The sequence below is a fragment of the Camarhynchus parvulus genome, chromosome Z (genome assembly GCF_901933205.1).
Source record: "Camarhynchus parvulus chromosome Z, STF_HiC, whole genome shotgun sequence".
NCBI classification, from domain to species: domain Eukaryota; kingdom Metazoa; phylum Chordata; class Aves; order Passeriformes; family Thraupidae; genus Camarhynchus; species Camarhynchus parvulus.
Window position 1 is genome coordinate 16,732,210 of NC_044601.1, and position 21,909 is coordinate 16,754,118.

Consider the following 21,909-nt stretch of genomic DNA (forward strand, 5'->3'; position numbering starts at 1 on the left):
GAATATTGAAGAGCCTTTTGCAGCACCTCAGTTTCTATCAGTTGGAGGGAATAGGGCTCTCTTCAGAAATGTTAGGTCCTGTAATTTCCTTTAAAAACTGGAAGCTTCTTCAGACTTGCTTTACCAGATGAGGAGCCAGCTGGGACTAGTTACAGTGTGGTTCTCCATTGTTTTGGTTGTCTAGTAGCCATTTACACATGAACATGTGCTTCCACTAGTATGAGTGAAGAGTTTTCACTCCACAGAACTCCTGCCTGTGTGGCAGGAGTTAAATATTAAATATTCAAGGCATGGTCTTTCATCCTATGTTTCTTCTATGTATGAGTAGATCAGAGTCTCAGTGGTCTCACCATTGCACTAATTGTCTTACCAACTTGTCTTTCTAACTTCTATGTGTTGGCCTAATTTGCCAAAAAAACAATCAGATTTCAACACAGCCGCTGTTTTTTCCCCATCTTCTTATTTTCCATTGTGAAGCTAGGTATATCTGCGTTATCTTCAGCTTAGATTGAGTCAGAAAAGCCATCAACATCCTTTATTCCCAGTTTGCACACTGGAAATGCAGTATAGGTTCTATAGGTGCAGACATGATCTAGCCTGCTGCCTCTGGCATATCAGTCTCTAGTTGCATTTGTTTGCTTTTCACCACAATTAATCAGTTTCAAGATGCAAATTAGATTATATTAATGGTGTGCTGGTTTAGATACCACCTTCCAATCACAGTGATTCCTTCAGTGTACATACTGTCAGTCCTGTAATTGCATTTTGTCTGACTTGCATTATATTGCAGGACTAGCTTTCCTTTTTCCTTTTAAATATAGCTTAGCCTATGCTGCTAAAAGGATCCAGGAAAGAATTATCTGTCCAAACCCCAGTGGAATTTGGGACCTAGCTTTTTTTAGACCCCCTTGCAAGCCCCAGCTGTAATCAACTATTTAAGGCAGAGATTTTAGCATGAGGAGTGCTGTGTATCATCCACTCCAAATGCAGTTGCCTGTACACAGGGCACCTTCTTACTCAGATCCCTTGTTTCTGCGCTTGTGAGATTAACTGAACAGAAATTTACTAGGGAGAAGTAATGTTTTGATGCATTTTAATGCATTAAGCTCTGCAAATCTAGAAATCTGGGGGGAAGGGAGAGATTACTGGATCATTTTCTGAAAATGTGACTAACATTGTCAAGTTTTTCAATTAGTCCATTTTCAATTAACTGTTTGGCCCCATTGTCCTCAAATTACCCTATTTCTGTACTTGCACAGCATCAGGAGAAAAACAAGCAAAAGGGCTTTTTGGCTGTAAATGAAGAAGGATTTCATAACCCATTTTGAACCTCAGATCTCCAGTGGTGTTTCCATGGCTGGTAATTCTTTTACTCATCAACTGGATAAGTTTTGACGCATGTGAATGTCATATTGCCATTCCTGCAGCATATTTTCAAGTAGCAAACTTCATACCTGGTAAGCTCCTTCACTGGTGAAGATTGATATGGTCAACAAAGTTGTCTGTCACTTGTGTCAGTTAAATTTTTTGTTGTTGTTGTGATGTATTTTTCTTCTTCAAGGCACTCCACTGTTCGTTAATGGGGATAGACTAAACAAATGTGTATTGTACTGTTGTCTGCCACAATGTCTTGAAAAATATTCTTTTAAGTATTTGAGTACAGAAGTGCCCTCAATAAGAAGAAAATAAAGACCAAGAGGGTTTTTTTTAGGTGGTATTTATGAGTTTTCTCTCTTGCTTAGTTCTCAGATAGTTAGGCTTTTGAAAATAATGGATTCGGTTTGTGCTAATTGGAGTATGACATTCACTGTTACTGGTCTGTAAATTCCAGAGATATTTAGATCTTTATTGCACTTCACCTCCATTTTTATTCTCTCATTATAATCTTTAAGAAATCTGATTCTGCTGCATTGGTTTCGGTGTCTGTACAATGTTTGCTACTATTTTAGTGTGACTTTGTATTTTTGATTTTTAAAATTTATATTGGTACAGCTTTAACTTACAGAAATAAAGACCATTTAAAATAAATCAAAATAGTCATTGATGTCTGTGGTAAGTGCATGCTTTATTCACAGTATTTTGTCTGTAATTAGGTATAGCAACCAAGTCTTATGTATTTAATAAATTGTTTTCTGCAAAGTTGACTCTTTTCTTTAATCAAGTGAAAACAATTTATGAGGCATTTTGAAGCATGTTGTATAAAAAAAGCATGTGTCTCATGTTATTCATGTATGAGTATCTGCATAGCTGGGGAGTTCCCACGCACCTGTGCTGCATTTTCATTAGGAGAGTCTAAATCAGCTGACCAAGATATAGTTGCTGTCATACCCTCCTAACTTCTGGGGTTTTGTTTCAGGAAAACAGTTAAACAATTGCTTAAGTCCTTCCCTGCTCAGGAATGTACTTAAAAGCAAGCTTGACTTAAACCATGTGTTTATTTCATCTCAATATAGTAGGACTGAAAGGCTACATTCTTAGAATCATTATGGAGAGCCTTTTGGAAGTCATTTTCCTGAACCTCAATTCCAAGGTACAATTTGGCCTGAAATTATTTATTTTGCATGCAGAATTTCAGCAGTAAGGTCTGCTTTCCACATTGTTTTGTTTTAAAGTTCATCTAGAATAAAGTGTGAATCCAAGAATATGCATCTTTTAAGGCAAGCTTGTCAGATGTGAAGTTTTTCTGTTCAAGAGGTTTTAAAATGAAAAGACCAGAAAACTAAAGCTAATAAAGCCCCTATATTATGAAAGATCCCAACTGGAAAAGGTCAATGTCTAGAATTCTGCCAAAGGAACATGAGAAAAAGGAAAAATCCAAATCTCCTTGAAAAGTGGTATCTAGGGAACAGCAATGTGTGTTGTTTCTAGGACATCAATGCAGGATAGTGCAGGATAGTAAGAGGTAAGTGACATCATGGGTGAGGTATAGAGGAACATGCTTTTCACCAAGTATTCTGGGAATGAATTTCCACCACCTGGCAAATTCTGCTAAAAAAAAAATCCATTCTTGATGCTTGGTGCTAGCAGATGGACTGTGCTCATAAAACACGTAAAAAGAATCCTGTCATCTTTGACATCTGCTGTTTTCCCAGTAACAAGTGGAAGGAAGAAAGGAAGACTTTTTGATGATGAGACAGGGAAGTTACACATGTACACTAAACCTGTTGGATTAAACTTTATAGCTTGTATTAAACTGTCTGCACAGAGGTAGAAGATAATGGGCTTCTGTTGGTCTAAAAGTGAGTATGCAGTGGGTGGTTAATGGTTAAGGTGTTTAATGCAGATTCAGGTAAGTAAATTGGCAAAATTCTGGTACCTCAGCTACTTTCACTTTTCCCTTTGTACATTGATTAACTTAGATTGCCACTTGAAGAACTGCCGGGCTCCCACAGCCAGTGGAATGGCTGGATAGCCAGCAGCAGTGTGCACATGCTGGCAGCATATGAGATGCTTACTTTGCTGCTTCTCTAAAAAACTAGAAGGAAATGACACCTGGAGGAGCTTTAAGACAAAATCCTGCATGTAGCATGATGTGAGTGGAGTTTATCAGGGACAGGTATTTTGACCGATGCAGTTTAAAGTTTTTGTCAGTGATGCAGAGTGTGGGATTGAGAGAACCCTCGGCAAGTTTGCTAAAAACACTGAGCTGTGTGGTGAGGTGACACTGGAGGGAAGGGATACCTGAGTGTGGGCTGATGCATGAAGTTAAACAAGGCCAAGAACAAGGTGCTACACCTGGACTTGGGCAATCCCAAGGACAAACACAGGCTGGGAAGAGAATGGATTGAGAGCAGCTCTGTGAGAAGGACTGGGGAGTGCTGGTGGGTGAGAGGCTGGGCATGACCCAGCCATGAGCACTCACAGCCCAGAAAGGCAAACGTGTCCTGGGCTGCATCCAAAGCAGCGTGGGCAGCAGGGGAAGGAGGGGATTCTGCCCCTCTGCTCTGGTCTGCTCTGGTGAGACCTCACCTGGAACACTACATCCAACTCTGGGGCCCTGAACATAAGACAGATGTGGACCTGATGGAGCAAATCCAGAAAAGAGCCATGACAATGATCAGAGGGCTGGAGCACCTTTCTACAAGAACAGGATGGTTGGGGCTGTTCAGCCTGGAGACGAGAAGGCTCTGTGGAGATTTCATGGGTATCTTCCAGTACCTAAAGGGGTTCTAATAGAAAGGTGTTGTAGTGTGTTTTTATACTTTGTAATACTTTGAAGTAGTTTTGTTTTGTATCCCCATATTTTTCCCCAATGGTTTATCCCAGACTGTTCCCCCTCCTTTTACCTGTGTAATCCCTCTCCCTGGATGAGATCATCCCCAAACCCCCATCCTGGCTCTCTGTCAATCACTCAGCATCCCATCCCCTCCATCTAGAAGCTTCAGTCCAGGTCCTCGAGTGATTAGCCAGAGGCCAGGGGTCAGCCCCCAAGCCTTGCCCCATACGCTGTCCTAAATGTCTATCTCCCAGCACCCATCCCTTAGGGTCACTTATTGGTCAGTAAAATGTTACCTACTTTTGGTTTCCACCTCCCTTTAAATGTAACCTTGGCACATCTCTCGGGGCTCTCAGCAGGAGGCATGCTGAGGTGCGGGAGCTCCTTCGGGACTCCTAGAATAAACCTTGGATTAACCCCTGCTAAGAGTCGGCCCTTTATCTTCTACCCATGTCTCTGGTGTCTCTTCTGCTGCAAAGGCGACCAGCCTAGGTGCCCTTAGTACCCTCGGGGCACGAGAGAGTGTCTCCCGCTGTCGCCGTGTCAGGGCTGCCCCCTTGGTGTCTGCTGACTCGGGACTGGCCAAGGGTGCCTGAGAAGCTCCCCAGAGGGACAGAGACATTTGGCGCCCAAGGTGGGGCTCTGAGACCAACCCCAGAGCTCACGGGCGGGGCTCGGACATTCCTTCAGACTGTTCTCCAAAGCCTTTGGCAGGCAAGCTACTTCAGTAAAAACACACTACAACAGAAAGGTGCAGAGGAACTTTTCCCAAGAGCATGAGGTGGTAGGATAAGGGGGAATGCCTTTTAACCAAAAAGGGGAAAGGGAAAACCTTTTAACCAGGTGGGGTTAGTTTAGATATTAGGAAGAAACCCTTTGCTGTGAGGGTGGTGAGACACTTGCACAGGTTGTAGATAGAAGCTGTGGATGCTCCATCTCTGGAAGTGTCAAAGGCCAGGTTAGTTGGGTTTTGGATGGGGTCCAGGAGAAGGTACCCATTTGTGGCAGAGAGTTGGAACTAGATGATCTCCAAGGTCCATTCCAACCCAAACATTTCTATGACTCTATAATTATTCACCTCAAAACTCCTAAAGTACTAGCAATAACTTTTAGTTTCACTTGTCACCGAGTCTCCTAGTTTTGCTTGTGGGGGCTGAGAAGGGGTGGAGCCTGTGGCCATGCAGGCATAGCTGGGCTGCTACTCTGTACCATCCCCATCATCGCTGGGCTGTGGCTTCAGCGGTAGAAAAAGTGAACACACTGCAGAAGCAGCACTGTTTTGTTCCGTTTCTTCCTCCGGGAACTTTCTGGGACCACTACAGCAGACTTTGTCCCTCTCCTGCTACTGCCTGTCCCTTCCTGTCCCTCAGGAAGAATGCAACTCCAAGCAGCAAGCACAGCTGAGCCCAGCAGAGCATCATGGTGACAGTGTGGGAAGAGCCATGGGGAATGAAAGTGAGCCTGAGCCTGAGCCTGAGCCTGAGCCTGAGCCCAGCCAAGCCAAGCCCAGCAGAGAAGACCCAAGACAAGCTGATGCTACTAAGCACAGTGGAGCCCAGCAGTCAAAATTAGATGACACAACATAGACTATTCCAGCTTTTGGGAGGTTTTTCCATCATTTTTATTCACTGTCTTGTGCTCGGGGACTGAGAATGCCATCTGAGGAGAGCATATGCCATCTCGTCTTTGTCTCAGCAGGCAAGCACGCTGAGATGAGGTAGTGAACATCTCTTGTGTGTAAAGCACCTTCCCTTTGGCATACTTTTGTTATTAGTATTGCGCTGTTTTTCTGTGTTTCTTATTTCGTTGCTGTTTGTTTTCAGTAAATTTTTATCTCAATCCACTGTTGTCTCAACCTTTGTCCCTCTCTCACTGGAAAAGGAGTGGGGGGAACAGGAACACCTTATCTGGCATTAAATTCCAAGCTATTTTTAAACCACCACACCATGCAAAATAGTAAATGAAACAGGACTGGAGAAAAACCATGCTTTCAATGTGTAGCTAGGGAAAAGCAGCAGAAGCATTGAGCGCTGAGGAGATAGGATGCCACTAGCCATGGAACAATTAACTCTGTCATACGAGATGATGCCATTCATCTGCTTTTGCAAGGCGATTTCTGTATGTCTGGACCTTGGTGAAAGACACTCAGAAATGTCCCTGAAGGCTCAGAGTAGCCAGAAGTTCTCATGCGCAAAGGGTTGCATGAAGAAATTATTGAGTAGAAAAACATCGCCCATGATACAAAAACAGAGAGCTAAGCTGTATCCTCCTCTGCCATGCCATCTGCTGTGGGGGTCACCTCTCCACAGCATCTGTGTTGTTCAGTCTCATGGGTCTGGAGCCCCTTCTGGAGACAGGTCTGTTTACACAGTTGTAAAAAGTGGTTATGAAACTATTCAGCAGACCAGAAATTGATCAGACCACATTGGTGCTGCATCAGGCCCCTGATGCTTGCAGGCCAGCAGGAAGTGTGTCCTGGCTCCCCAATGAGAGCTAGGTGGCCTCTAAACAGTATCTAAAATCCTTGTTCTTACTGGACAACAGTGGGACCTGCCAGGAGCCTGTGGTGTGTGTCAGTGTCTTTGCTGCATGTGCTAGCACAAAAAGTAGTAAGAGACAGTTGAAGGTGAGCAGAATCTGTGGATTTTCAGAACTTCCAGATACTGCAGATATCTTTATCTTCTTTATTTACAGTAGTTGTGGGGGAAGATTAGTACTTTTGCCTCCATAGAGGGAGAATGAATACAGACACTGGTTTTTCTGACGTAGTGCCACTGAGAAGGTGACTGCTGATTTGCATTATGAGCAGCAGCGGGCTCTGCATGAGGAACTGCCTGTGCTCTAGAAGAAGCATGCAGAGATGGAAAGAGACATCAGAGCTGAGCTCTAACTAGTTTTGATGGCACCTTATTAGCTCATCTGGCAACTCTCCTCTTCTTCCCTCACCAAACACAAGCACAGTGCAACTCCTGGCATCAGCATGGGGAGAGCATTAGGTGTCCAGACATTTACCATGTGTGTTTCAACTTAAATGGTCTGGCATGGAGCACTCACCAGCCATCAGATAACAGCACAGTTGTCTGCATAGATGTAGGGTGTGTGCATGCTTTGGCAAGAAAATATAACTGTTTTCTTCCTGTATCATCTCAGTGACAGACGTTTGGCAAGAGGGCTTGTGCCTGCACAGATGGCAGTGTTGTGTGATTGTGCAGGGTTTCTGCTATGAGTATGGCATCAGCTGAACCAAAAACAGATAAATTTTCCAAAGGAACCTGCCTTACGGAAGGTAAGGAAGCTCAGGTGCTGTGTGTTCACATGGCTAGCCTGCATCCCCTGAAGTGTGGTTAGAAAATAAACCCACCAGGAAGACCCAGGAAGAGGGAGACAAAAGGCATTTTAGGGATGAGGGGGCAGGACTCAGATTTAGATGCAAGATCTCCTCCTTTATCAGTTACTCATATACCTAGAGAGGCACTGAGTTTGCACAGGCAGCCTGTCAGTTACACACATAAAAATTCAGTCCTGTGGGATTTGATCTAGAATCGTCTAGTGCTGATGTGATTATAACACAGGGAACCAGTGATTCCGTGGCTCTTCTGGCTATAGGCACGCATGTTCCTGGCTACTTAATGCTTTTCCAAATTCTGTCTGATAGGTCCCAGTAAGAACTCCTTAAGGAGTGAGGATGTAGATTTATTAGTATGTCTGGGTGATGCCCCAACAGTACTGCAAGTACTCCACAAAGTATTCAGACATAATTTCAAATGCTTGGAGCATCATCTGGCTCCTGACAGGCAATGCTGGGCAAAGAGCTTTGTGGTTTGGTATGCAGCCACTGAAGTCGGTGATGGAGGCAGGATGGGAATACCCTTATCTTTAAACAGAGGCCATGAGCTGGAGTTGTATTGAACCAAGATCCCAGTTTTTTCAGGACTCTTCTGCATTGCCCAAGAATGAAAGTGATAAAGTGTTTTCTTTGGGACCAGAAAAAAGCAATTTATGCCAATAAAAAACCCCAAACAAACCAACCAACCAAACAGAAAACCCCTCAAACCCCATAAGCAAGGATGCTGTATTTCCTGGAGGAGTTGAAAGCCGGATAAGTCTTATTCCAGCCTTCTGGTGATAGAACACTCTTAGAGATGGTAGCTGATACATACTTGCCATCACAAACTGTAGTTTTATTTCAGTTTTATTTTGTTAGGCTAAGACTCCTTTTCTGAAAGCGTTAGAGCTGCACGCTGATTGCAGCAGCCATCGCTTTCTGATCTCATACACATCCAAGCCCTAGAGCAATTCATGCTATTTTTGTTGTTTATGAGGACAAAGTTTTTACAAATGGAGAGGGGAGTTTTAAACAAGTTCCTGTCTTTCGCAGCCGTTTGGCTTTAGAGAGCACTTTTACTGAGGTGCCAGCACCACAAAGCCCGCTCTCGTTGCAAGTTATTAATAATGGTTGATTAAGTCTATTACAAAATGAATTATTTATTTGATAGACACAAATTTAAACTACATAAGACTTTAACAGATGACTGACTACACAGGATAAGCAGGGAACAGTACTAGCAGATAAACAATACAGCACGAGAGTGAGGTCTCTGTTTTACATCTAGGGAAGAAATGGTATAGATTAGGATTCAGTGCATCTTACCATCCAGTTTCTGATGGGGCATACATAGGACCCTTCCTCTCAGCTTCTAGAAAAATATCCACGGAGACGCATGCAAACATCGTGGGGGAAGCCCTGCATGTTTCCAGGAAGTGTGTAGGAGGCTTCTGTTTCTGTGGAAATTTGTGTAGTCTTATATTGTAAAGCAAGGTCTTTTGGTCAATGATATTTAATTTTTATCTCTCTCTACATCTGCTCTCCAGACCAAGATGTTTATTCTCAGCTGGGGGTCTCAGCCCTCCTGGCACCAGAGATAACCCCCTGGGTTATCTCATCCGTATGCACCAGCTGAGGTGTTGACACAAAGGTGTGTAGTGGGAAGGAAAGGAAAAACTGATACAGACTTTAATGTTCACCACCGTGCATGTGCTATGAAGCATTCCTGAATGGCCACCCATGTACCCTGTTCTCACTGTTTCGTTCAGCACTGAGTGGCACTAATCAGAAGCTGTTACTGCAGGCTACAAAGTGTCAGAGCTCAGCTCAAACCAGACACACCACTTTTGAAGATCTGGAATATGGAAAAAGTGGGAACTAGGACTTAATTTCCTAGCACATGATAAACCTTGCCTTGGGATGCCAGAAGCAATCTAAGTCTCTCTCTCCTGTTGCAGTTCAATAAATTGCCTGAGTGATTCTGTGATTCAAGAAACAACCTTTCATGCCAAGGCCTGTCAGAAGTTAATTAAGTGGGATTAATTGCAGTGTGAGAATATCAGTGAGGCTGGAACTATTATATCTTTCAAGACAACTGGTGTTGTATATTTAGGATCTTGATTTTAGCAGGTTGTTTACCAAAATGCTCTGGGTGCTCTCAGAAGTAGTCCTTGGATGAGCTACTGTGTGCCAATCACATAAGACGGCAAGCAGTTTGTGGGGAAATGTGGGACTGAATGTTACTGATCCATGGACTGCACAGAGAAACATCCTGGGAAGTACAAAGCCCTATGGAGAGCAGGTAGGGGGCAAGCAGTGCCTGAACAGTGGCTGCGAGAGGGCTGTAGCGAGACCCAAGGGCACAAGAGGGCAAACCTCTGTCAAGGAGACTGCTGGTGAGAGTAGCTCATCATTTCTGTGAGCACTCTGGCCTTTCTTAGCAGACCTGTCCACCTAATAACTCACCAAGCTCACAGCTCATCAAGTGAGCCAGGCTGCACACAGGCAGAGGAGGAACATTTGCCATAACCAAAGGTTTTAAAAACAGCTTAGTCTAGGAAAAATGCTTGCAGCCTACCTTTCAGATGAAATTAAGTCCTGGTTTTATCCACTGACTAGTTGAAGTGTGCAGAAGAGGCGGGTCCCTTCAGCTCAGGAGACTTCTGTCCCTTGACAGACTTGCACAGCAATGTGCATTTATCACATGTGCCCTCTGTGTAGTTTTTTTCCAGCAATGTTTCTTGGAGTGTCCAGGACGAGACCCTGAGATGTCAGGGATGTGCACACCACAGACTGGGGACTCTTGTTACAGAGGAGTCCAGAGCTTAGAGGATTAGACAATGGGCCTGCATTATTAGCCTGCTAGGGCTCATCTGTTTCTCTTTCCAGCTTGATTTTCTTGCAGTGGGTCCTTCAGCTGGATTTATGCAGTTCCTTTATCTTTGATATACTATATAAACAGCAAAATCTGCAAAAATGTAAATTTCTTTTTAAAATCACATCTTCCCAGTGTGCAGCATTACACCTCTGGGACTGCAGTAACAGTCAGCAGTGGCCAAAAGAATCAAAGGTTAGAAGAAATCCAGCATCTTCCTTCCGCTGACCTTGAATGTACCACCTTTTCCCTCTTCCTGCCGCACGGAGATAGTCACTGTGGGAATCACAGTCCATGGATGTTCAGAGCAACCTCTCACTGCTGAATTCATTGGGCTGCAAAATCCCATTAGTTTCAGCCCTATAAAAAGTAGACTTTAATGTATAGTGGATATAATAAAATTATAGTGGTATTGTAAAGATGCATTACTCTTTCAAAAAGGACATTAAATGTCCGAATATCAGTAAAAAAATTCTCCATGAATCCTTGGCTTTTAGTTCCTGCCTATAGGGCTGAAGCTCTCAATTTATGAAATGCACACTGCCTGTCTTCATTTAACTCATAGTATTCACCCCAGTGCACCTGTCTTTGGTGCACTGAAGCAACAGGATCTTGTTTTGTTGTGCCTAACAGGGAGAAGAAAGTGTGTATGGGTGGAAAATGCTACTTGACTATCATTGCCTGTCTGGCTTGCACAGACACCCGTGGTGGAGAGATGCACTGGCAGCACAGTGTCAGCCAATAAAGGAATAGAGAGAGTTTTTTGCTGGTACCAGCGCCAATTAAAAAAAGAAAAACCTTTGCCTTTGCCATCCTCCCACAGTTTCTACAGCAAGGCAAAAGCACAGTAACGCTGTGTTACTCCCTCTCTATTACTAGCTCTGTGTGGCAATAGATTAGCTTTTCAGCAAACTAGGGTAACTCAATATTGCTGCCTCTTAGTTTTCAGCACATAAACTCATGAGAAAGCATCAGGGAAAATTATCTTTCTTAAATTCTCCCTATTTTGTGAAAAACACATAAATTCCTACTACTCAGCAAGGGTGGCAGCATGTCACTAGGACAAGCTATTTTAATCCCCTTTCTTTATTTTTTTTCCCAGCATATTCAACTAAGCTCAACAATTTAATTCTGATGATGACTTCAAGTGCTGTGAGCCCCAGCACCACCAAGGCTATCCCCGTGCCCTCAGTGTGTGGAGATACTGGTGCATCACCAAAGGACTCAGAGATTATATGGACATCACTAAGGTCAGGAAACTTTGCAGAATACTGGTTTTTTTCAGTGCTGGGAGTCAGCCCTTCTGACAAAATGAAGTTATCATAAAGTTCAAAAGTGAAGAATTTTCAGCCTTCTTTATGTCCTTGTGGTCTTGGGGATTTTCCAAGTTTCTCTCAAATAAAACTGTAACCTTTTCTGATTTCTGTCCTGTTTCCTTCATGGTTGAGCCAGTAGCTTTGAAACCCAGGGCGATGCTAAAGGTTTCCTTTTACATAATGCTTGTGCACAACCTTAGTCTCAGGCTCTATGTCACAAAATTTCCTTCTGTTACCCTAAGGTATGATTTCTGCTTCTAGAACTATTCAGTGTAACCTTGGGCATTTGAGAACTTTTCTCCAAAAATTAACTCCCAGAAACATCAAAAACATTACCAAAAAAAATAAGAACTTTGGCTAAGATCCAAAGTTTAAAAACCCTGCTCACATTTTTTACTAAATTTCTCTGTTAGGTTTATCTAAGATATTGGCAGGCAAAAGCAGCCAGACTGGCAGTCTGATTGCAATACTGACATCTCATGGATAAAAGAAGAAGTTGCTACTGCTTCTTCTTTTTCTTCTCACTCCTCCTTCATCTTCTTCTCCTTCTTCACCTGAAAAGTATCCATTTCCATAAGCACCGCATTGCTGTGAAAGTACAGAGTATTACAACCAAGTGGTAGGTCACACACATTTGCACAGTCACACTTCAGTGTGACTCGAAGCTTCATTCACTTCAAAAAAAAGCCAGGAATTTGGCTCCTTTCTTCTGAATCTGGATTTCTACAGCTGGTGCAAAAGTGGCACCAGCAAGCGAAATGCATATGATTTGTTTGAATACCCCTTACACTGCTTACACAGGATTTCATTGCAGCCTCTTCCCAAAACTCTAAGGCTGCCAAGAAACAAATTTCTGAGGAAGCATGGAAGCTGTTGCAGGGTTCTTCAGAGAGAGCAGAGAGAAGCTCTTAATGTGTTTTCCCCACCTGTGATGCATTTCTTTTCCGAAAATACATTGTAATACGTTTCCCCTTCCTCTTATTTCCAATCCCAGCAGTGAAGGTGAGTGAGCCCCTGGAGGACTTCTATATCACCATGAAGAAAACAGATGGATCTGACTTTGTAGCCACATCATTCTGCACTATCCATCTAGGCTTGGATCAGATCCTCAGGAATGCTGGTGGCGGCTTTCTCCACCACCAGCAACACCTTCAGTTCTTCCACAAGAAAGCTGAAGAATAAGCCTAAGGTCTTGAGCAAGGCATGTCTGATGACTGCTTCCACAGTGTCTACTTGTTCCTTGTTGACGAGGAGAGGTGTGGAGGATAGGATGCCTGGGAGGTGACAGCCCCATAGCCCTGCTCTCCTGGGGGAAATACTGCAGCCAGGACCTGAACATGCAAACCTTGCAGGAGAAGGCAGGCAGAGAGTCTGATGACATTGAATTGCTGAGAGACTCCCAGAACAGGTTATTTTTTGCCAGAATGGCAGCAGGAAGCAAGAAAACAGGCAGAACATGGACTGGAAACCTGGAGCACTGTGAAAATTTTACTTTTGTTCCTTCACTAAATGTTTCCAGGAAGTTTTTCCATCTTAGTGTCTAAGACAGAGCAACTCTGCCCTCTGTCTGCTCTCAGCACCCAGCATCCCAAGCAGTCTCTAGGATGATGTGAGCAAGTTTAGCTGCTTTCAAACAAGAGAAAAAAGTGGAATGACAGGAGAGGGCAGAGGAAGGCAGAACATGCTGTGGTCCCATTTTGGGGATGAATACTGATTTTTTTCTGAAGAGCTGGGGAGCAGTGGTCTCCTTCATCACTACCAGGGCTTCCAAGGAAAGAGCTGGTGCAGAGCTTTTTCTTCATGGAGGCAGGTAACATGTATATGATGGATTTTCCTCCCTAGTAAGCATACCTAGGAGAAAGGAGACTGAGTTTGGGGACCAAGAACCCCTGAAGCTTAAGTGCTTATGCTTTCAGAGCCACTGTACAAAAATTACTTTCTTGTGAATCATATTTTTTAATGGTTCACGCATTTGTACGCTTGTTTGGCATATTGTAAATACAGTTATTTTTCATTACCTGATAATTTACACTAGATCTGTAGGCACTGATATAAACTACTACTGGTTTACCAATTAATAAACAAAGATATGGAATTAATTAAAAAAATAATAGCAGACAAAAAATAGCATCACCAAAGGACAGCATTTTCGGTCAGTCATGTATAAATGGTGAGCACTTAAATAAAAAACCCAGCAGTTTGGGGCTGACCAGGTTTTGAGACATTTTAAGAGGGGCTTATATGAGAAGTCAAATTCGTGGTCTGACACCCAAATGATGTAATTTTCAAAAATTGGTGATCAGGTATGAAAATAATTGCCCTGAACTTCTACAGTTATGGCTTGGTCCACTTTCTCTTGAGAGGAAAACTTCATTTCAGCTGGAGCTGTGACAAGCCTTTAAGTCACAAAAAAGACAACCTGGAATACAGCACAGAGCTGGGGAGCAGTATTTGATGTGCAATCAGCTTCTGTTCCAATGGAAAGGTATGGCTGGGTTTTTATCTACCCTATTGCAGTGCAGTGAGAGGATTGGTGAGGTTTACCATGCCCACTATACAGACATTGATTGTTCTAGTTCTGTATAACACATCTCCCCTGCCACATCAGAATAAAGCAGAACACTATGGCATAATTGTTGATCATCATCTGACTACTAATGAAATGAAAATGTTTCAACAGATATCCTTGCAACTGGAATCTTTAACTCAACTGGAACCAGTAAGATCATTACTCCTTCATCTGAGTTTTGAATTCTTTTCAATCCCAAGTCCAGTCCCTAAATGCAAAAAAAAAAATTAAGGACACAATTCTCATGCATTATGTGAATTATGAATGCAGGAAAGCTAACACTAGCTGTAAATAAAGCATTATATGTCAGACCAGTAAGAACCCTAGCTGTGATTCAGTGTTTTGCTTTGTTCTTCATGAAAATGGTCTTGGTTTTGAAAAGCTGTCATATTTATAGGGATCTGCAAGGTGTATTTTGTTACTTGCTGTAAATATTACTTATGGGGATATTTCTGAAATCAATTTGATTGTCAAAGAGAAGCCTATAATTTTCACTAGAGCATATGCATTAGGAAATCCCATAGGTAGATCTCCTGCCACTTGAAACCAGTATTGTAGGAAATAGCTGACAGAAAAGAAAAACATAGATAAGAGTCAGGGAGGAGGAAGGAGACCCAGCACTGGCTTTCATTGCAGTATCAAAAGCAAGAAAGAAATCTACAGTGATGTATCTACATGAACCTCTAATGGCACATTTATGTGGAATGCACAATGTATACTGAACACACATCACAGAACTGGGAGGCAGGGAATTGCTGTCTGATGGAGATTTATGTCCTCTGAGTGAGGGAAGAGTCCTGTATGAATTCTATCTGGGTGGGCACTACTGAGAGGAGATAAAGCCTCCTCCTTTGGCATTATGCTTGTCCTGACCATGCATTAAAATATTCACTAGCACAGAATAGGCATTTCCCTGACACATCTTTCTCAACCTCCCTCTTTGGAACTGATCCTCTTTAGACGGGCATTGAATTCATTGGTTTGGACAAAACCTTATTACCTTGAGGGTCAGGCTCTCAACTGTGTGAAACCATGGGTCAGCTTGGGTTCCAATTGTTTTTTCACCATTCATCCCAAGGGAAGGAGCTCCAGTCAGACTGAGAGCACTGCCTTTGCAAGCATGAATCCAGGCACTTTCCTGTGCTGTGGAGGCCAGGTCACATTCCAGGCTTGGACAGAGCAGCACACAGACTGTTCCTGTGTGGTAAACTTACCTCTGGGGTTTCTGGTTCCCTCCTCAGATGGTCTGAGAAGCACCAGCACAGGGTAATACAATTTTGAAGTCCCAAGTCCTCCCTTGGAAAGTGAGAACTAAAGCCTCACCGGGCTCTAATTATCATCTTGTATTTAAGATGACATTTGCACTTCCCAGCACTGAGCTGGAGCGTGAAGTTGTCTCAGAGGAGCAGAGAATAAGAACTCTCCAGAGCTTAAAAGGATTGAGGCGCTCCCACATGCACAGCACAAACCCATGTTCCAAGATGGCACCGGCAACTCATCTTGCAGCTCCATGGCCCACAAAAGAAACCTTTTTCCAGTCATCACTCATCTGCTTTATCCTCTTTTTCTGACCCTTACAGTCTGGTGGCAAAAGTAAGTTTCTGGGAGGACTGTGCTAATTAATTGCCTTCCACTGGGTCAGAGCCTGAGGATGTGGCAAACTGACCACATGTGAGATGCAGGTGGTCTCTGTGGGTTAAAGCAGAGGAGCCTTACATCCCCTTGCCTTAACCTGTCCCCTCAGAGAGCTCTGGACTGAGATGGCTCAATGTGCACTTTATCAGGTGCTGTTGTTACTTACCTAGTCTTTGCCAAAATCAGGTAGCATCCCTCACTCATGTCATCAGGCTTCTGCTCAGGCCGGAATCAGCCAGCATTTCGTTTGACTCAGCTTGCTACACTCTTCACAATCTATGTCACTCTTCAATAATAACAGAACTGTTTAAGTGCTGCAAAAAGCCCCCAACTTCCTCATCAATGAATCTGAGTAGTTCAGGGTGATGCTGAGCTATCCAATAGCGTCATGACCTTTCTCAGCTGAACATACTCTGAGGGTTCCCAGAAGAAACTTTCTGATCCTAGTCTTGCTTGCATCTGTCAAAAAAGCGACTACATCTTGTTTAGTACTGAAATAGAGCTTCATTAAAGCACACTTGCTGTGGCATAACCAAGTAGCTCAGGTAAGGGATATTGCAAGGAAGGAACACTAATGGGAGGGAGGGAAGGAAGAAATGGACCTGGAGAGGCAACACAATGTAACTGAGAGAAATAAATGTGTCTAGCAGAGGGAAAAAATGGTAAGTGAGAGGGTAACCACAGAAAGTTTTAAGAAATTGCTGACAAGACTTACAAAGGACCAAAAGGGCATAATAAACAGGCCAGCTAGAATTACAGACCATATTAGTGTGGAAAGCCTAAAAAGTAATAATCACAGAAACAAGAATCACCATGTTTCCTGTCTGCTTTAGGGCTCTGCTGCTGTACTGAGTTGTCTTCAGCCATGCTGAGGGAAGCAATTTGCTGACTTAAGACATGGAGGATATCACTGGGGTGGGGTTTTGGATAAGCAATAATTTATTAGGTTTTAGACTTTCCACTCTTGGTTGAATATCACCAGCTATCCTTAACATGTGTCTGCATCACCAGAAAACTGTGGTGAGTGCTGCTGGACTCACAATTTCTTCTTATGTACTGCAGGGATCAAGACATTCTACTGACATCTCTGAAACCTTGCCTCTGAGTTTATCACTGGAAAAAGGTACAAAGGAGCATGGGGGAGCATTTCCATTACTATAAATGGAAAATTTTTTTTTGTGATTGCTCTAGCAATGCTTAGCTGAAAGGAAGATCAGTACCAAAAGCTGAATGAGCAGTTATTTGTACCTTTAATAACTTCCTGTGCTTAGGAACCTGATTTATGTCAGTACACTGCTGTGTTATGTGATCTGCAAACCCATCAAAAAAAGATGGTCTATCCAAACTGACAGATTAAGCAGGCTTGTTTGCTGACAGAGCAAACTGACAGTTCAAGGTATTAAATTGAAAGTGATTAGGCCTGAATCCAAACCAATCTGTGTGAGAGGGAGACTGGGACATATACACAGGCCCAGCTCAGAGGGAAAAGTCAACCTTTGCAAACTCAAAGTCCAGGGAAACAGGCTATACTTAGAATGAGTAGCTTCAAACCAACCCTTCATTTAGATGGGACATAAACTCCCCCTTACAGGGACTACCAGGGGTGATGGCAAGGCAGCCAGTCCTACACAGGCCAATGCACAGCATTTTGCTTTCTGTGGACAAACAAGCCCTCTGCTGGGCAGAGTTTGAGACCATATGACTCTTGGTGTGTCTCTTCCTGACAGGCTGTAAACACTCAGTCCTTCTGACCCATCCCAGCTGTCAGCCAGCTGTGCAGTCTTGCTGGCAGAGAAATATCAAGACAACAGCTTTGGCTTGGGCCCACATGTGGCCATTCCCACTTACAAAAGTGGGCACTGACTGACAGGTGGAGAAAATCTACAGTCATTCAGGCAGAGAGATGCTCTAACATACTTAGGGCATGCAGTGCTGGCTAAACGCCAGGATAATGGGAAAATTTATCTGGTCACTGTTGCAAACAACAAAGCACAAGAAAGAAAGCTCTTTCCCAACATTGCTGTTTTGGTTTCCATCTCACCTAGTCAAAATTTTAAACATAAAAGGTACAGACTCTGACTTACTTTGTTGTCTTCACCATCTGAAAAAGAAAACCAAACCAAAGCTAAAGCACTAGCTATTAGTGAAAACAAAGACAAACCAGAAAGCAAAGAGCTCTGTGCCTCCTAGTAGGGGGTGATGAACCAGCTGCTGGCGTGGGACGCAGAGCAACAGTCTCCAGATGATGCCTCATACTACCTGACTAACCAGGAGCTAATCCTGACAATTCCACTGGCTTTCTGTGTACCTGCAGGCATTGGAACCCCTTAGCATTTTTCTTCATCTGCAAAAATTGAGGTAACAGTAACTTAGTTTGCCTCATGTGAGGATTCAAGTAACACACTGAAAAAGCCTATGAAGATGTAAAGATGTCTGTAAATCTACACATATTTTTTACAATGAGACATCTTTCCCTACTGAAGTTTATGCACCACCACCCAGTTATATAATATGCTAATATGTGCAACATATGTGCGTAGTGAAGGTGGCATGTAAGCTTATGATTTGTACATTCCAGGTAGATTTTGAACAACTTTCAGACCTTATCTACAAAATCTTCATGAAAAAGGAAGCATCCATTGACACCAAAGCATCCAGATTAGAGGCCTTAAAGAGAACAAATTGAGAACTATGTCACCACCTTTCATAATTCAATACCTGAATGACCCTGGCAGAGTGCAATAGCTGAGGAAAGTAATTTCCTCACCAGTAGTTTAACATAATTTTTTGTAATGTCTCACCGAAATAATCAAGCTTTCTCTATTGAATCCATTAAACTTTCTCTCTAAAAAACATGTATTCAAGGAAGGAATGTAAAGATAATTTTCCCAGAAACATATATCATTTGGTTCCTTCTATGAGTGGAAGAACTAGGAAACAGGACAGTGTTGTCTTTGTAAAATACCTGGGTCATGCTCTGTGCTTCCAATAAATGCAGAAACTCACTGAGCAAGCTATTAACCTAACAGCATGTGAAAACTACTTCACTGATTAGTTGTCAAAGTTGCCATTCACTACAGAAAGCTCTGTATTTTAGCCCTCCAGAAGTGTTTCAGAACACACTGATTACCAGACTTTCCAGACACAACAGTGTTACTGGCAGGTGCTATAGAATTTTCCCTGTGTGTTAGCAAAACATAAATCAGGCACACAGAGCTCTGGACAGGTGGACTTTTCCAGCTGGGTGTCAGACAATCCTTCCCTCATTCTCCACCTCCTCCTTCACAGGTATCTGTGCACGCAGACCATCCAGCAGACCAGCTGCCTTCTGTTAACTTTTCACTTAGGAATCGTGTGTCCTGTATGTTCCTCAAAACATGGGGATCAGCTTCAGTTTCAGCAGAAGGACTGACTGAGTGTTCTTCAAGAAGGTTTGTTATTCGAGCTGATTTGTCAGGAGGAATTGTCACTGCTATACATTTGGCCATCAGGAATCATCCAGCTGCTTTCTCAGCCATTCTCCTGATTTTGAATGAATTAGCTACTATAATGTTTAAGAGGATGCGCTGAGAGTCACTGCCTGCTCATGTCTGTGATCACATACCACACTGTTTCTGGCTCATTCCCTCCTTCAGCCCTTGTGCTCTCCCCCTACAACCCTGCAGATTCTGTAAGAGAAGCCATAAAAGCTGAGCACTCCTAAGGTGCCATTGTCTGCATTTCCCTCCATTAGTTCAAGTGCATGTTCCCTGTAAACTGGTTGATAATTGACACTCTCCTCTTCTCTGAAGGGGCTGGGGAAAGCCCAGCCTCTTCATGCATTTCTTCAAGGCTTGGGTTGGAGCACTAACTTCTCTGCTATGCAGCAAGATGGTAAGTGACCTCTAGCCTTTAAATTACAAAGGTGATTTAATAAAAGCCGAGAGCCATCCAAAGCATGTACCTCAGACAAGGATCCTTAAACAGTGGTCATGAACAGTGCTACCCAGCTGTGTCCACAGGACTAGAAAATTACAGCTGGCTTGACCATTGCTGAAAGCACATGAAGGCAAAAACAGCATTTATCAATTTTAGCTGATTGAGCACATCAAAGCAATTAGGAAGATCTGGGCAAGCTGCACCAGGGGCTGTAATTTCTTTCCACTACTGCATTTCACTGAGTATTTTGTGTTCTGATATAAAGTCCAACAAAACATCAGGTATTAGCGATCAGTTTCATACCAGTGCTTCTAGGAATTCAGCAGAATGAAAATACTAAGGAAAAAGGGAGAGTAAAACCACATATGGTAGGAAATCACAGGCCAAGCTTTTTACAGGCCAAGCTTTTTGAGTTAAACCAGAGCATTTTCCAGAGGCTATTGTGGTGGGGAAATGCTGGGTGACTTTGGAAAACAAAGATGTGAAAACCTGTCTAGTGGAAGAAAAAGATGACAGAGCTAAGAAACAAGCTGTGGTTCAGTTCTTTTAGTGCTTCTGTACACCTTTGATCCCTTTACCTCATCTGCTCTTGAGAGATTACAACTCTGCCATCACTTAGACAAATCTGATCTCACAATGCTTTAGCCCAGTCTGTGAGCTTCCACCCCATCGTTCAGCGCTGACACAGACACTACACCAACCTGTGGTGAGTTGAAAGGCCAACTTCCATTGTAGCGAATTAAATAAAAATTACATGAGTCATGTGTGTTGAGGTACACAGGCCAGCACTGTATTACAGGCCTTCAGTTTTCATGTGATCAACTTAGTGGTTACTGCTAGAAGCAACACATTCCAGACACTTCCTGGTTCACATGTATTCTAACTGGTAATAGTTTGAATTTGAATGTGTAGTTCCAAGAGGAGAAAGGGTTTTGCTGAAGTTACTGTATAGGGATAGATTAATGTATCCAATACTGATTAATAGTAGGAAAGAAAAAGTGGCAAGACACACTGATGCATCTGACACTAATTGCTTGAGTCTGTCATTTTAAGATAGGTGCTTCCATATATGTAATTTGTGTATTTGACAGTTAATCCTATCTACATATAGCACCAAGATCCTCACAATTGCAAAGAATAATTTGAGACATTATAACTTTAAAATATCACAACAGCTGCATTCATTTCCTCCCCCCACCATTCCTCATTCTTGAACTCAGGCCCTGAATTTCCAAAAGCAGATCTTTCAATACCCAAAGTGAAAACAACACAGCCAACAAGTGTTAACTCCTTCAGTGGAGCAACCATAACTTTGCCAGGGAAAAAGATGATTACTGTTGCATTGACTGGATCATTTGCAGTCTGTACAACAATACTGAAAGATTCTGTAGTTCAAATATGTAGCACAGAGCTCCTTTAATGTTAATTCAACTCAAATATAAAATCCATGCTTTCTGCTGCATCTGCTTTAACACCTTTGCCTTTGTATGTTTCCAGGTTGGACAGATTCATAGCTGCCTCTTTTACATTGAGATTTGCACATCTTTTTCTTAAAAGCATCTAATAAGAAATGCAGCTCACAGAATAATGAATAGACAGGACAACTTCATATGGTAATTTCATAATTGGTAATTAAAAAGAAAAAGCTACACGGAGCCAACCACAGAAAATAGAAGCGACTTCTTTCTTCACTGCCCACAAAAACCATCACCATTCCCATGACTCATCACATTAGAACCCAGAAAAAAAAGCATATGGTATGAATAGTTCTTGTTAAAATTGCACATCTTTAAGCTCTACCAGGCTGGGTCCAGAAGATTCTCCTTCCTGAAAATGTTTCAGTATACTCCAGTTTCTGCAAAGGTCTATGTTCAGCTGAGGTATATGAAAGCAGTGGCATTTCCCTCATACCTGCCCCCATCTCTTGGTAGTTGTTCTGTATTCATGATTACTGCAAATATTAACAGTGAAATACAAACAGATAGTTCAGTAGTGCTTATTGGGTTCAGGCAATCCCCTGCATATAGAAACAGAACACCCTACATGTCCCTAAGG

General features: G+C 42.7%; 1 protein-coding gene across 1 annotated transcript in view; it reads left to right on the top strand.

The window, feature by feature from the left end:
* Window positions 1-11,644, top strand: part of KIAA1958 (KIAA1958 ortholog) — a 74,455-nt gene extending 62,811 nt beyond the window's left edge. Inside the window, exon 4 of the transcript XR_004061490.1 lies at window positions 11,519-11,644. The gene's annotated coding sequence lies outside the window, so the exon portion shown is untranslated. The remainder of the gene's footprint in view (window positions 1-11,518) is intronic.
* Window positions 11,645-21,909: the final 10,265 nt, after the last annotated feature.